The sequence below is a fragment of the Salmo salar genome, chromosome ssa04 (assembly GCF_905237065.1).
Source record: "Salmo salar chromosome ssa04, Ssal_v3.1, whole genome shotgun sequence".
NCBI classification, from domain to species: domain Eukaryota; kingdom Metazoa; phylum Chordata; class Actinopteri; order Salmoniformes; family Salmonidae; genus Salmo; species Salmo salar.
In genome coordinates this window covers 764,356-777,366 of record NC_059445.1, presented here as the reverse complement: position 1 = coordinate 777,366, position 13,011 = coordinate 764,356, and positions in this window count along the sequence as shown.

Below are 13,011 nucleotides of genomic sequence, written 5' to 3'. Positions count from 1 at the left end.
CATACATCACACTACAGTAACAGACTGTGTAACACTAGAGTCTCTTCCTAACATACATCACACTACAGTAACAGACTGTGGAACACTAGAGTCTCCTAACATACATCACACTACAGTAACAGACTGTGGAACACTAGAGTCTCCTCCTAACATACATCACACTACAGTAACAGACTGTTGAACACTAGAGTCTCCTCCTAACATACATCACACTACAGTAACAGACTGTGGAACTCTAGAGTCTCCTAACATACATCACACTACAGTAACAGATTGTGGAACACTAGAGTCTCCTAACATACATCACACTACAGTAACAGACTGTGGAACACTAGAGTCTCCTAACATACATCACACTACAGTAACAGACTGTGGAACACTAGAGTCTCCTCCAAACATACATCACACTACAGTAACAGACTGTGGAACACTAGAGTCTCCTAACATACATCACACTACAGTAACAGACTGTGGAACACTAGAGTCTCCTCCTAACATACATCACACTACAGTAACAGACTGTGGAACACTAGAGTCTCCTAACATACATCACACTACAGTAACAGACTGTGGAACACTAGAGTCTCTTCCTAACATACATCACACTACAGTAACAGTCTGTTGAACACTAGAGTCTCCTAACATACATCACACTACAGTAACAGACTGTGGAACACTAGAGTCTCCTCCTAACATACATCACACTACAGTAACAGACTTTAGAACACTAGAGTCTCCTAACATACATCACACTACAGTAACAGACTGTGGAACACTAGAGTCTCATAACATACATCACACTACAGTAAAAGAATGTGGAACACTAGAGTCTCCTAACATACATCACACTACAGTAACAGACTGTGGAACACTAGAGTCTCCTCCTAACATACATCACACTACAGTAACAGACTGTTGAACACTAGAGTCTCCTCCTAACATACATCACACTACAGTAACAGACTGTGGACACTAGAGTCTCCTCCTAACATACATCACACTACAGTAACAGACTGTGGAACACTAGAGTCTCCTCCTAACATACATCACACTACAGTAACAGACTTTAGAACACTAGAGTCTCCTAACATACATCACACTACAGTAACAGACTGTGGAACACTAGAGTCTCCTCCTAACATACATCACACTACAGTAACAGACTGTGGAACACTAGAGTCTCCTCCTAACATACATCACACTACAGTAACAGACTTTAGAACACTAGAGTCTCCTCCTAACATACATCACACTACAGTAACAGACTGTGGAACACTAGAGTCTCCTAACATACATCACACTACAGTAACAGACTGTGGAACACTAGAGTCTCCTCCTAACATACATCACACTACAGTAACAGACTGTGGAACACTAGAGTCTCCTAACATACATCACACTACAGTAACAGACTGTGGAACACTAGAGTCTCCTAACATACATCACACTACAGTAACAGTCTGTTGAACACTAGAGTCTCCTAACATACATCACACTACAGTAACAGACTGTGGAACACTAGAGTCTCCTCCTAACATACATCACACTACAGTAACAGACTTTAGAACACTAGAGTCTCCTAACATACATCACACTACAGTAACAGACTGTGGAACACTAGAGTCTCATAACATACATCACACTACAGTAAAAGACTGTGGAACACTAGAGTCTCCTAACATACATCACACTACAGTAACAGACTGTTGAACACTAGAGTCTCCTAACATACATCACACTACAGTAACAGACTGTGGAACACTAGAGTCTCCTCCTAACATACATCACACTACAGTAACAGACTGTGGAACACTAGAGTCTCCTAACATACATCACACTACAGTAACAGACTGTGGAACAATAGAGTCTCCTAACACACATCACACTACAGTAACAGAATGTGGAACACTAGAGTCTCCTCCTAACATACATCACACTACAGTAACAGACTGTGGAACACTAGAGTCTCTTCCTAACATACATCACACTACAGTAACAGACTGTGGAACACTAGAGTCTCCTAACATACATCACACTACAGTAACAGACTGTGGAACACTAGAGTCTCCTCCTAACATACATCACACTACAGTAACAGACTGTGGAACACTAGAGTCTCTTCCTAACATACATCACACTACAGTAACAGACTGTGGAACACTAGAGTCTCCTCCTAACATACATCACACTACAATAACAGACTGTGGAACACTAGAGTCTCCTCCTAACATATATCACACTACAGTAACAGACTGTTGAACACTAGAGTCTCCTCCTAACATACATCACACTACAGTAACAGACTGTGGAACTCTAGAGTCTCCTAACATACATCACACTACAGTAACAGACTGTGGAACACAAGAGTCTCCTAACATACATCACACTACAGTAACAGACTGTGGAACACTAGAGTCTCCTCCTAACATACATCACACTACAGTAACAGACTTTAGAACACTAGAGTCTCCTAACATACATCACACTACAGTAACAGACTGTGGAACACTAGAGTCTCATAACATACATCACACTACAGTAAAAGAATGTGGAACACTAGAGTCTCCTAACATACATCACACTACAGTAACAGACTGTGGAACACTAGAGTCTCCTCCTAACATACATCACACTACAGTAACAGACTGTTGAACACTAGAGTCTCCTAATAACATACATCACACTACAGTAACAGACTGTGGACACTAGAGTCTCCTCCTAACATACATCACACTACAGTAACAGACTGTGGAACACTAGAGTCTCCTAACATACATCACACTACAGTAACAGACTGTGGAACACTAGAGTCTCCTAACACACATCACACTACAGTAACAGATTGTGGAACACTAGAGTCTCCTCCTAACATACATCACACTACAGTAACAGACTGTGGAACACTAGAGTCTCTTCCTAACATACATCACACTACAGTAACAGACTGTGGAACACTAGAGTCTCCTAACATACATCACACTACAGTAACAGACTGTGGAACACTAGAGTCTCCTCCTAACATACATCACACTACAGTAACAGACTGTTGAACACTAGAGTCTCCTCCTAACATACATCACACTACAGTAACAGACTGTGGAACACTAGAGTCTCCTCCTAACATACATCACACTACAGTAACAGACTGTGGAACACTAGAGTCTCCTAACATACATCACACTACAGTAACAGACTGTGGAACACTAGAGTCTCCTAACATACATCACACTACAGTAACAGACTGTGGAACACTAGAGTCTCCTCCTAACATACATCACACTACAGTAACAGACTGTTGAACACTAGAGTCTCCTCCTAACATACATCACACTACAGTAACAGACTGTGGACACTAGAGTCTCCTCCTAACATACATCACACTACAGTAACAGACTGTGGAACACTAGAGTCTCCTCCTAACATACATCACACTACAGTAACAGACTTTAGAACACTAGAGTCTCCTAACATACATCACACTACAGTAACAGACTGTGGAACACTAGAGTCTCCTCCTAACATACATCACACTACAGTAACAGACTGTGGAACACTAGAGTCTCCTCCTAACATACATCACACTACAGTAACAGACTTTAGAACACTAGAGTCTCCTCCTAACATACATCACACTACAGTAACAGACTGTGGAACACTAGAGTCTCCTAACATACATCACACTACAGTAACAGACTGTGGAACACTAGAGTCTCCTCCTAACATACATCACACTACAGTAACAGACTGTGGAACACTAGAGTCTCCTAACATACATCACACTACAGTAACAGACTGTGGAACACTAGAGTCTCCTAACATACATCACACTACAGTAACAGTCTGTTGAACACTAGAGTCTCCTAACATACATCACACTACAGTAACAGACTGTGGAACACTAGAGTCTCCTCCTAACATACATCACACTACAGTAACAGACTTTAGAACACTAGAGTCTCCTAACATACATCACACTACAGTAACAGACTGTGGAACACTAGAGTCTCATAACATACATCACACTACAGTAAAAGACTGTGGAACACTAGAGTCTCCTAACATACATCACACTACAGTAACAGACTGTTGAACACTAGAGTCTCCTAACATACATCACACTACAGTAACAGACTGTGGAACACTAGAGTCTCCTCCTAACATACATCACACTACAGTAACAGACTGTGGAACACTAGAGTCTCCTAACATACATCACACTACAGTAACAGACTGTGGAACAATAGAGTCTCCTAACACACATCACACTACAGTAACAGAATGTGGAACACTAGAGTCTCCTCCTAACATACATCACACTACAGTAACAGACTGTGGAACACTAGAGTCTCTTCCTAACATACATCACACTACAGTAACAGACTGTGGAACACTAGAGTCTCCTAACATACATCACACTACAGTAACAGACTGTGGAACACTAGAGTCTCCTCCTAACATACATCACACTACAGTAACAGACTGTGGAACACTAGAGTCTCTTCCTAACATACATCACACTACAGTAACAGACTGTGGAACACTAGAGTCTCCTCCTAACATACATCACACTACAGTAACAGACTGTGGAACACTAGAGTCTCCTCCTAACATACATCACACTACAGTAACAGACTGTTGAACACTAGAGTCTCCTCCTAACATACATCACACTACAGTAACAGACTGTGGAACTCTAGAGTCTCCTAACATACATCACACTACAGTAACAGACTGTGGAACACAAGAGTCTCCTAACATACATCACACTACAGTAACAGACTGTGGAACACTAGAGTCTCCTCCTAACATACATCACACTACAGTAACAGACTTTAGAACACTAGAGTCTCCTAACATACATCACACTACAGTAACAGACTGTGGAACACTAGAGTCTCATAACATACATCACACTACAGTAAAAGAATGTGGAACACTAGAGTCTCCTAACATACATCACACTACAGTAACAGACTGTGGAACACTAGAGTCTCCTCCTAACATACATCACACTACAGTAACAGACTGTTGAACACTAGAGTCTCCTAATAACATACATCACACTACAGTAACAGACTGTGGACACTAGAGTCTCCTCCTAACATACATCACACTACAGTAACAGACTGTGGAACACTAGAGTCTCCTAACATACATCACACTACAGTAACAGACTGTGGAACACTAGAGTCTCCTAACACACATCACACTACAGTAACAGATTGTGGAACACTAGAGTCTCCTCCTAACATACATCACACTACAGTAACAGACTGTGGAACACTAGAGTCTCTTCCTAACATACATCACACTACAGTAACAGACTGTGGAACACTAGAGTCTCCTAACATACATCACACTACAGTAACAGACTGTGGAACACTAGAGTCTCCTCCTAACATACATCACACTACAGTAACAGACTGTTGAACACTAGAGTCTCCTCCTAACATACATCACACTACAGTAACAGACTGTGGAACACTAGAGTCTCCTCCTAACATACATCACACTACAGTAACAGACTGTGGAACACTAGAGTCTCCTAACATACATCACACTACAGTAACAGACTGTGGAACACTAGAGTCTCCTAACATACATCACACTACAGTAACAGTCTGTTGAACACTAGAGTCTCCTAACATACATCACACTACAGTAACAGACTGTGGAACACTAGAGTCTCCTCCTAACATACATCACACTACAGTAACAGACTTTAGAACACTAGAGTCTCCTAACATACATCACACTACAGTAACAGACTGTGGAACACTAGAGTCTCCTAACATACATCACACTACAGTAAAAGACTGTGGAACACTAGAGTCTCCTAACATACATCACACTACAGTAACAGACTGTTGAACACTAGAGTCTCCTAACATACATCACACTACAGTAACAGACTGTGGAACACTAGAGTCTCCTCCTAACATACATCACACTACAGTAACAGACTGTGGAACACTAGAGTCTCCTAACATACATCACACTACAGTAACAGACTGTGGAACAATAGAGTCTCCTAACACACATCACACTACAGTAACAGAATGTGGAACACTAGAGTCTCCTCCTAACATACATCACACTACAGTAACAGACTGTGGAACACTAGAGTCTCTTCCTAACATACATCACACTACAGTAACAGACTGTGGAACACTAGAGTCTCCTAACATACATCACACTACAGTAACAGACTGTTGAACACTAGAGTCTCCTCCTAACATACATCACACTACAGTAACAGACTGTTGAACACTAGAGTCTCCTACTAACATACATTGCACTACAGTAACAGACTGTTGAACACTAGAGTCTCCTCCTAACATACATCACACTACAGTAACAGACTGTGGAACACTAGAGTCTCCTCCTAACATACATCACACTACAGTAACAGACTGTGGAACACTAGAGTCTCCTCCTAACATACATCACACTACAGTAACAGACTTTGGAACACTTGTCTCCTAACATACATCACACTACAGTAACAGACTGTGGAACACTAGAGTCTCCTAACATACATCACACTACAGTAACAGACTGTGGAACACTAGAGTCTCCTCCTAACATACATCACACTACAGTAACAGACTGTTGAACACTAGAGTCTCCTAACATACATCACACTACAGTAACAGACTGTGGAACACTAGAGTCTCCTAACATACATCACACTACAGTAACAGACTGTGGAACACTAGAGTCTCCTCCAAACATACATCACACTACAGTAACAGACTGTGGAACACTAGAGTCTCCTCCTAACATACATCACACTACAGTAACAGACTGTTGAACACTAGAGTCTCCTAACATACATCACACTACAGTAACAGACTGTGTAACACTAGAGTCTCCTCCTAACATGCATCACACTACAGTAACAGACTGTGGAACACTAGAGTCTCCTAACATACATCACACTACAGTAACAGACTGTGGAACACTAGAGTCTCCTCCTAACATACATCACACTACAGTAACAGACTGTTGAACACTAGAGTCTCCTCCTAACATACATCACACTACAGTAACAGACTGTGGAACACTAGAGTCTCCTAACATACATCACACTACAGTAACAGACTGTGGAACACTAGAGTCTCCTCCTAACATACATCACACTACAGTAACAGACTGTGGAACACTAGAGTCTCCTAACATACATCACACTACAGTAACAGACTGTGGAACACTAGAGTCTCCTAACATACATCACACTACAGTAACAGTCTGTTGAACACTAGAGTCTCCTAACATACATCACACTACAGTAACAGACTGTGGAACACTAGAGTCTCCTCCTAACATACATCACACTACAGTAACAGACTTTAGAACACTAGAGTCTCCTAACATACATCACACTACAGTAACAGACTGTGGAACACTAGAGTCTCCTAACATACATCACACTACAGTAAAAGACTGTGGAACACTAGAGTCTCCTAACATACATCACACTACAGTAACAGACTGTTGAACACTAGAGTCTCCTAACATACATCACACTACAGTAACAGACTGTGGAACACTAGAGTCTCCTCCTAACATATATCACACTACAGTAACAGACTGTGGAACACTAGAGTCTCCTAACATACATCACACTACAGTAACAGACTGTGGAACAATAGAGTCTCCTAACACACATCACACTACAGTAACAGAATGTGGAACACTAGAGTCTCCTCCTAACATACATCACACTACAGTAACAGACTGTGGAACACTAGAGTCTCTTCCTAACATACATCACACTACAGTAACAGACTGTGGAACACTAGAGTCTCCTAACATACATCACACTACAGTAACAGACTGTTGAACACTAGAGTCTCCTCCTAACATACATCACACTACAGTAACAGACTGTTGAACACTAGAGTCTCCTACTAACATACATTGCACTACAGTAACAGACTGTTGAACACTAGAGTCTCCTCCTAACATACATCACACTACAGTAACAGACTGTGGAACACTAGAGTCTCCTCCTAACATACATCACACTACAGTAACAGACTGTGGAACACTAGAGTCTCCTCCTAACATACATCACACTACAGTAACAGACTTTGGAACACTTGTCTCCTAACATACATCACACTACAGTAACAGACTGTGGAACACTAGAGTCTCCTAACATACATCACACTACAGTAACAGACTGTGGAACACTAGAGTCTCCTCCTAACATACATCACACTACAGTAACAGACTGTTGAACACTAGAGTCTCCTAACATACATCACACTACAGTAACAGACTGTGGAACACTAGAGTCTCCTAACATACATCACACTACAGTAACAGACTGTGGAACACTAGAGTCTCCTCCAAACATACATCACACTACAGTAACAGACTGTGGAACACTAGAGTCTCCTCCTAACATACATCACACTACAGTAACAGACTGTTGAACACTAGAGTCTCCTAACATACATCACACTACAGTAACAGACTGTGTAACACTAGAGTCTCCTCCTAACATGCATCACACTACAGTAACAGACTGTGGAACACTAGAGTCTCCTAACATACATCACACTACAGTAACAGACTGTGGAACACTAGAGTCTCCTCCTAACATACATCACACTACAGTAACAGACTGTTGAACACTAGAGTCTCCTCCTAACATACATCACACTACAGTAACAGACTGTGGAACACTAGAGTCTCCTAACATACATCACACTACAGTAACAGACTGTGGAACACTAGAGTCTCCTCCTAACATACATCACACTACAGTAACAGACTGTGGAACACTAGAGTCTCCTAACATACATCACACTACAGTAACAGACTGTGGAACACTAGAGTCTCCTAACATACATCACACTACAGTAACAGTCTGTTGAACACTAGAGTCTCCTAACATACATCACACTACAGTAACAGACTGTGGAACACTAGAGTCTCCTCCTAACATACATCACACTACAGTAACAGACTTTAGAACACTAGAGTCTCCTAACATACATCACACTACAGTAACAGACTGTGGAACACTAGAGTCTCATAACATACATCACACTACAGTAAAAGACTGTGGAACACTAGAGTCTCCTAACATACATCACACTACAGTAACAGACTGTGGAACACTAGAGTCTCCTCCTAACATACATCACACTACAGTAACAGACTGTGGAACACTAGAGTCTCCTAACATACATCACACTACAGTAACAGACTGTGGAACAATAGAGTCTCCTAACACACATCACACTACAGTAACAGAATGTGGAACACTAGAGTCTCCTCCTAACATACATCACACTACAATAACAGACTGTGGAACACTAGAGTCTCCTCCTAACATACATCACACTACAGTAACAGACTGTTGAACACTAGAGTCTCCTCCTAACATACATCACACTACGGTAACAGACTGTGGAACTCTAGAGTCTCCTAACATACATCACACTACAGTAACAGACTGTGGAACACTAGAGTCTCCTAACATACATCACACTACAGTAACAGACTGTGGAACACTAGAGTCTCCTCCTAACATACATCACACTACAGTAACAGACTTTAGAACACTAGAGTCTCCTAACATACATCACACTACAGTAACAGACTGTGGAACACTAGAGTCTCATAACATACATCACACTACAGTAAAAGAATGTGGAACACTAGAGTCTCCTAACATACATCACACTACAGTAACAGACTGTGGAACACTAGAGTCTCCTCCTAACATACATCACACTACAGTAACAGACTGTTGAACACTAGAGTCTCCTAATAACATACATCACACTACAGTAACAGACTGTGGACACTAGAGTCTCCTCCTAACATACATCACACTACAGTAACAGACTGTGGAACACTAGAGTCTCCTAACATACATCACACTACAGTAACAGACTGTGGAACACTAGAGTCTCCTAACACACATCACACTACAGTAACAGACTGTGGAACACTAGAGTCTCCTCCTAACATACATCACACTACAGTAACAGACTGTGGAACACTAGAGTCTCTTCCTAACATACATCACACTACAGTAACAAACTGTGGAACACTAGAGTCTCCTAACATACATCACACTACAGTAACAGACTGTGGAACACTAGAGTCTCCTCCTAACATACATCACACTACAGTAACAGACTGTTGAACACTAGAGTCTCCTCCTAACATACATCACACTACAGTAACAGACTGTGGAACACTAGAGTCTCCTAACATACATCACACTACAGTAACAGACTGTGGAACACTAGAGTCTCCTCCTAACATACATCACACTACAGTAACAGACTGTGGAACACTAGAGTCTCCTAACATACATCACACTACAGTAACAGACTGTGGAACACTAGAGTCTCCTAACATACATCACACTACAGTAACAGTCTGTTGAACACTAGAGTCTCCTAACATACATCACACTACAGTAACAGACTGTGGAACACTAGAGTCTCCTCCTAACATACATCACACTACAGTAACAGACTTTAGAACACTAGAGTCTCCTAACATACATCACACTACAGTAACAGACTGTGGAACACTAGAGTCTCCTAACATACATCACACTACAGTAAAAGACTGTGGAACACTAGAGTCTCCTAACATACATCACACTACAGTAACAGACTGTTGAACACTAGAGTCTCCTAACATACATCACACTACAGTAACAGACTGTGGAACACTAGAGTCTCCTCCTAACATACATCACACTACAGTAACAGACTGTGGAACACTAGAGTCTCCTAACATACATCACACTACAGTAACAGACTGTGGAACAATAGAGTCTCCTAACACACATCACACTACAGTAACAGAATGTGGAACACTAGAGTCTCCTCCTAACATACATCACACTACAGTAACAGACTGTGGAACACTAGAGTCTCTTCCTAACATACATCACACTACAGTAACAGACTGTGGAACACTAGAGTCTCCTAACATACATCACACTACAGTAACAGACTGTGGAACACTAGAGTCTCCTCCTAACATACATCACACTACAGTAACAGACTGTTGAACACTAGAGTCTCCTACTAACATACATCGCACTACAGTAACAGACTGTTGAACACTAGAGTCTCCTCCTAACATACATCACACTACAGTAACAGACTGTGGAACACTAGAGTCTCCTCCTAACATACATCACACTACAGTAACAGACTGTGGAACACTAGAGTCTCCTCCTAACATACATCACACTACAGTAACAGACTTTGGAACACTTGTCTCCTAACATACATCACACTACAGTAACAGACTGTGGAACACTAGAGTCTCCTAACATACATCACACTACAGTAACAGACTGTGGAACACTAGAGTCTCCTCCTAACATACATCACACTACAGTAACAGACTGTTGAACACTAGAGTCTCCTAACATACATCACACTACAGTAACAGACTGTGGAACACTAGAGTCTCCTAACATACATCACACTACAGTAACAGACTGTGGAACACTAGAGTCTCCTCCAAACATACATCACACTACAGTAACAGACTGTGGAACACTAGAGTCTCCTCCTAACATACATCACACTACAGTAACAGACTGTTGAACACTAGAGTCTCCTAACATACATCACACTACAGTAACAGACTGTGTAACACTAGAGTCTCCTCCTAACATGCATCACACTACAGTAACAGACTGTGGAACACTAGAGTCTCCTAACATACATCACACTACAGTAACAGACTGTGGAACACTAGAGTCTCCTCCTAACATACATCACACTACAGTAACAGACTGTTGAACACTAGAGTCTCCTCCTAACATACATCACACTACAGTAACAGACTGTGGAACACTAGAGTCTCCTAACATACATCACACTACAGCAACAGACTGTGGAACACTAGAGTCTCCTCCTAACATACATCACACTACAGTAACAGACTGTGGAACACTAGAGTCTCCTAACATACATCACACTACAGTAACAGACTGTGGAACACTAGAGTCTCCTAACATACATCACACTACAGTAACAGACTGTGGAACACTAGAGTCTCCTCCTAACATACATCACACTACAGTAACAGACTTTAGAACACTAGAGTCTCCTAACATACATCACACTACAGTAACAGACTGTGGAACACTAGAGTCTCATAACATACATCACACTACAGTAAAAGACTGTGGAACACTAGAGTCTCCTAACATACATCACACTACAGTAACAGACTGTTGAACACTAGAGTCTCCTAACATACATCACACTACAGTAACAGACTGTGGAACACTAGAGTCTCCTCCTAACATACATCACACTACAGTAACAGACTGTGGAACACTAGAGTCTCCTAACATACATCACACTACAGTAACAGACTGTGGAACAATAGAGTCTCCTAACACACATCACACTACAGTAACAGAATGTGGAACACTAGAGTCTCCTCCTAACATACATCACACTACAGTAACAGACTGTGGAACACTAGAGTCTCTTCCTAACATACATCACACTACAGTAACAGACTGTGGAACACTAGAGTCTCCTAACATACATCACACTACAGTAACAGACTGTGGAACACTAGAGTCTCCTCCTAACATACATCACACTACAGTAACAGACTGTTGAACACTAGAGTCTCCTACTAACATACATCGCACTACAGTAACAGACTGTTGAACACTAGAGTCTCCTCCTAACATACATCACACTACAGTAACAGACTGTGGAACACTAGAGTCTCCTCCTAACATACATCACACTACAGTAACAGACTGTGGAACACTAGAGTCTCCTCCTAACATACATCACACTACAGTAACAGACTTTGGAACACTTGTCTCCTAACATACATCACACTACAGTAACAGACTGTGGAACACTAGAGTCTCCTAACATACATCACACTACAGTAACAGACTGTGGAACACTAGAGTCTCCTCCTAACATACATCACACTACAGTAACAGACTGTTGAACACTAGAGTCTCCTAACATACAT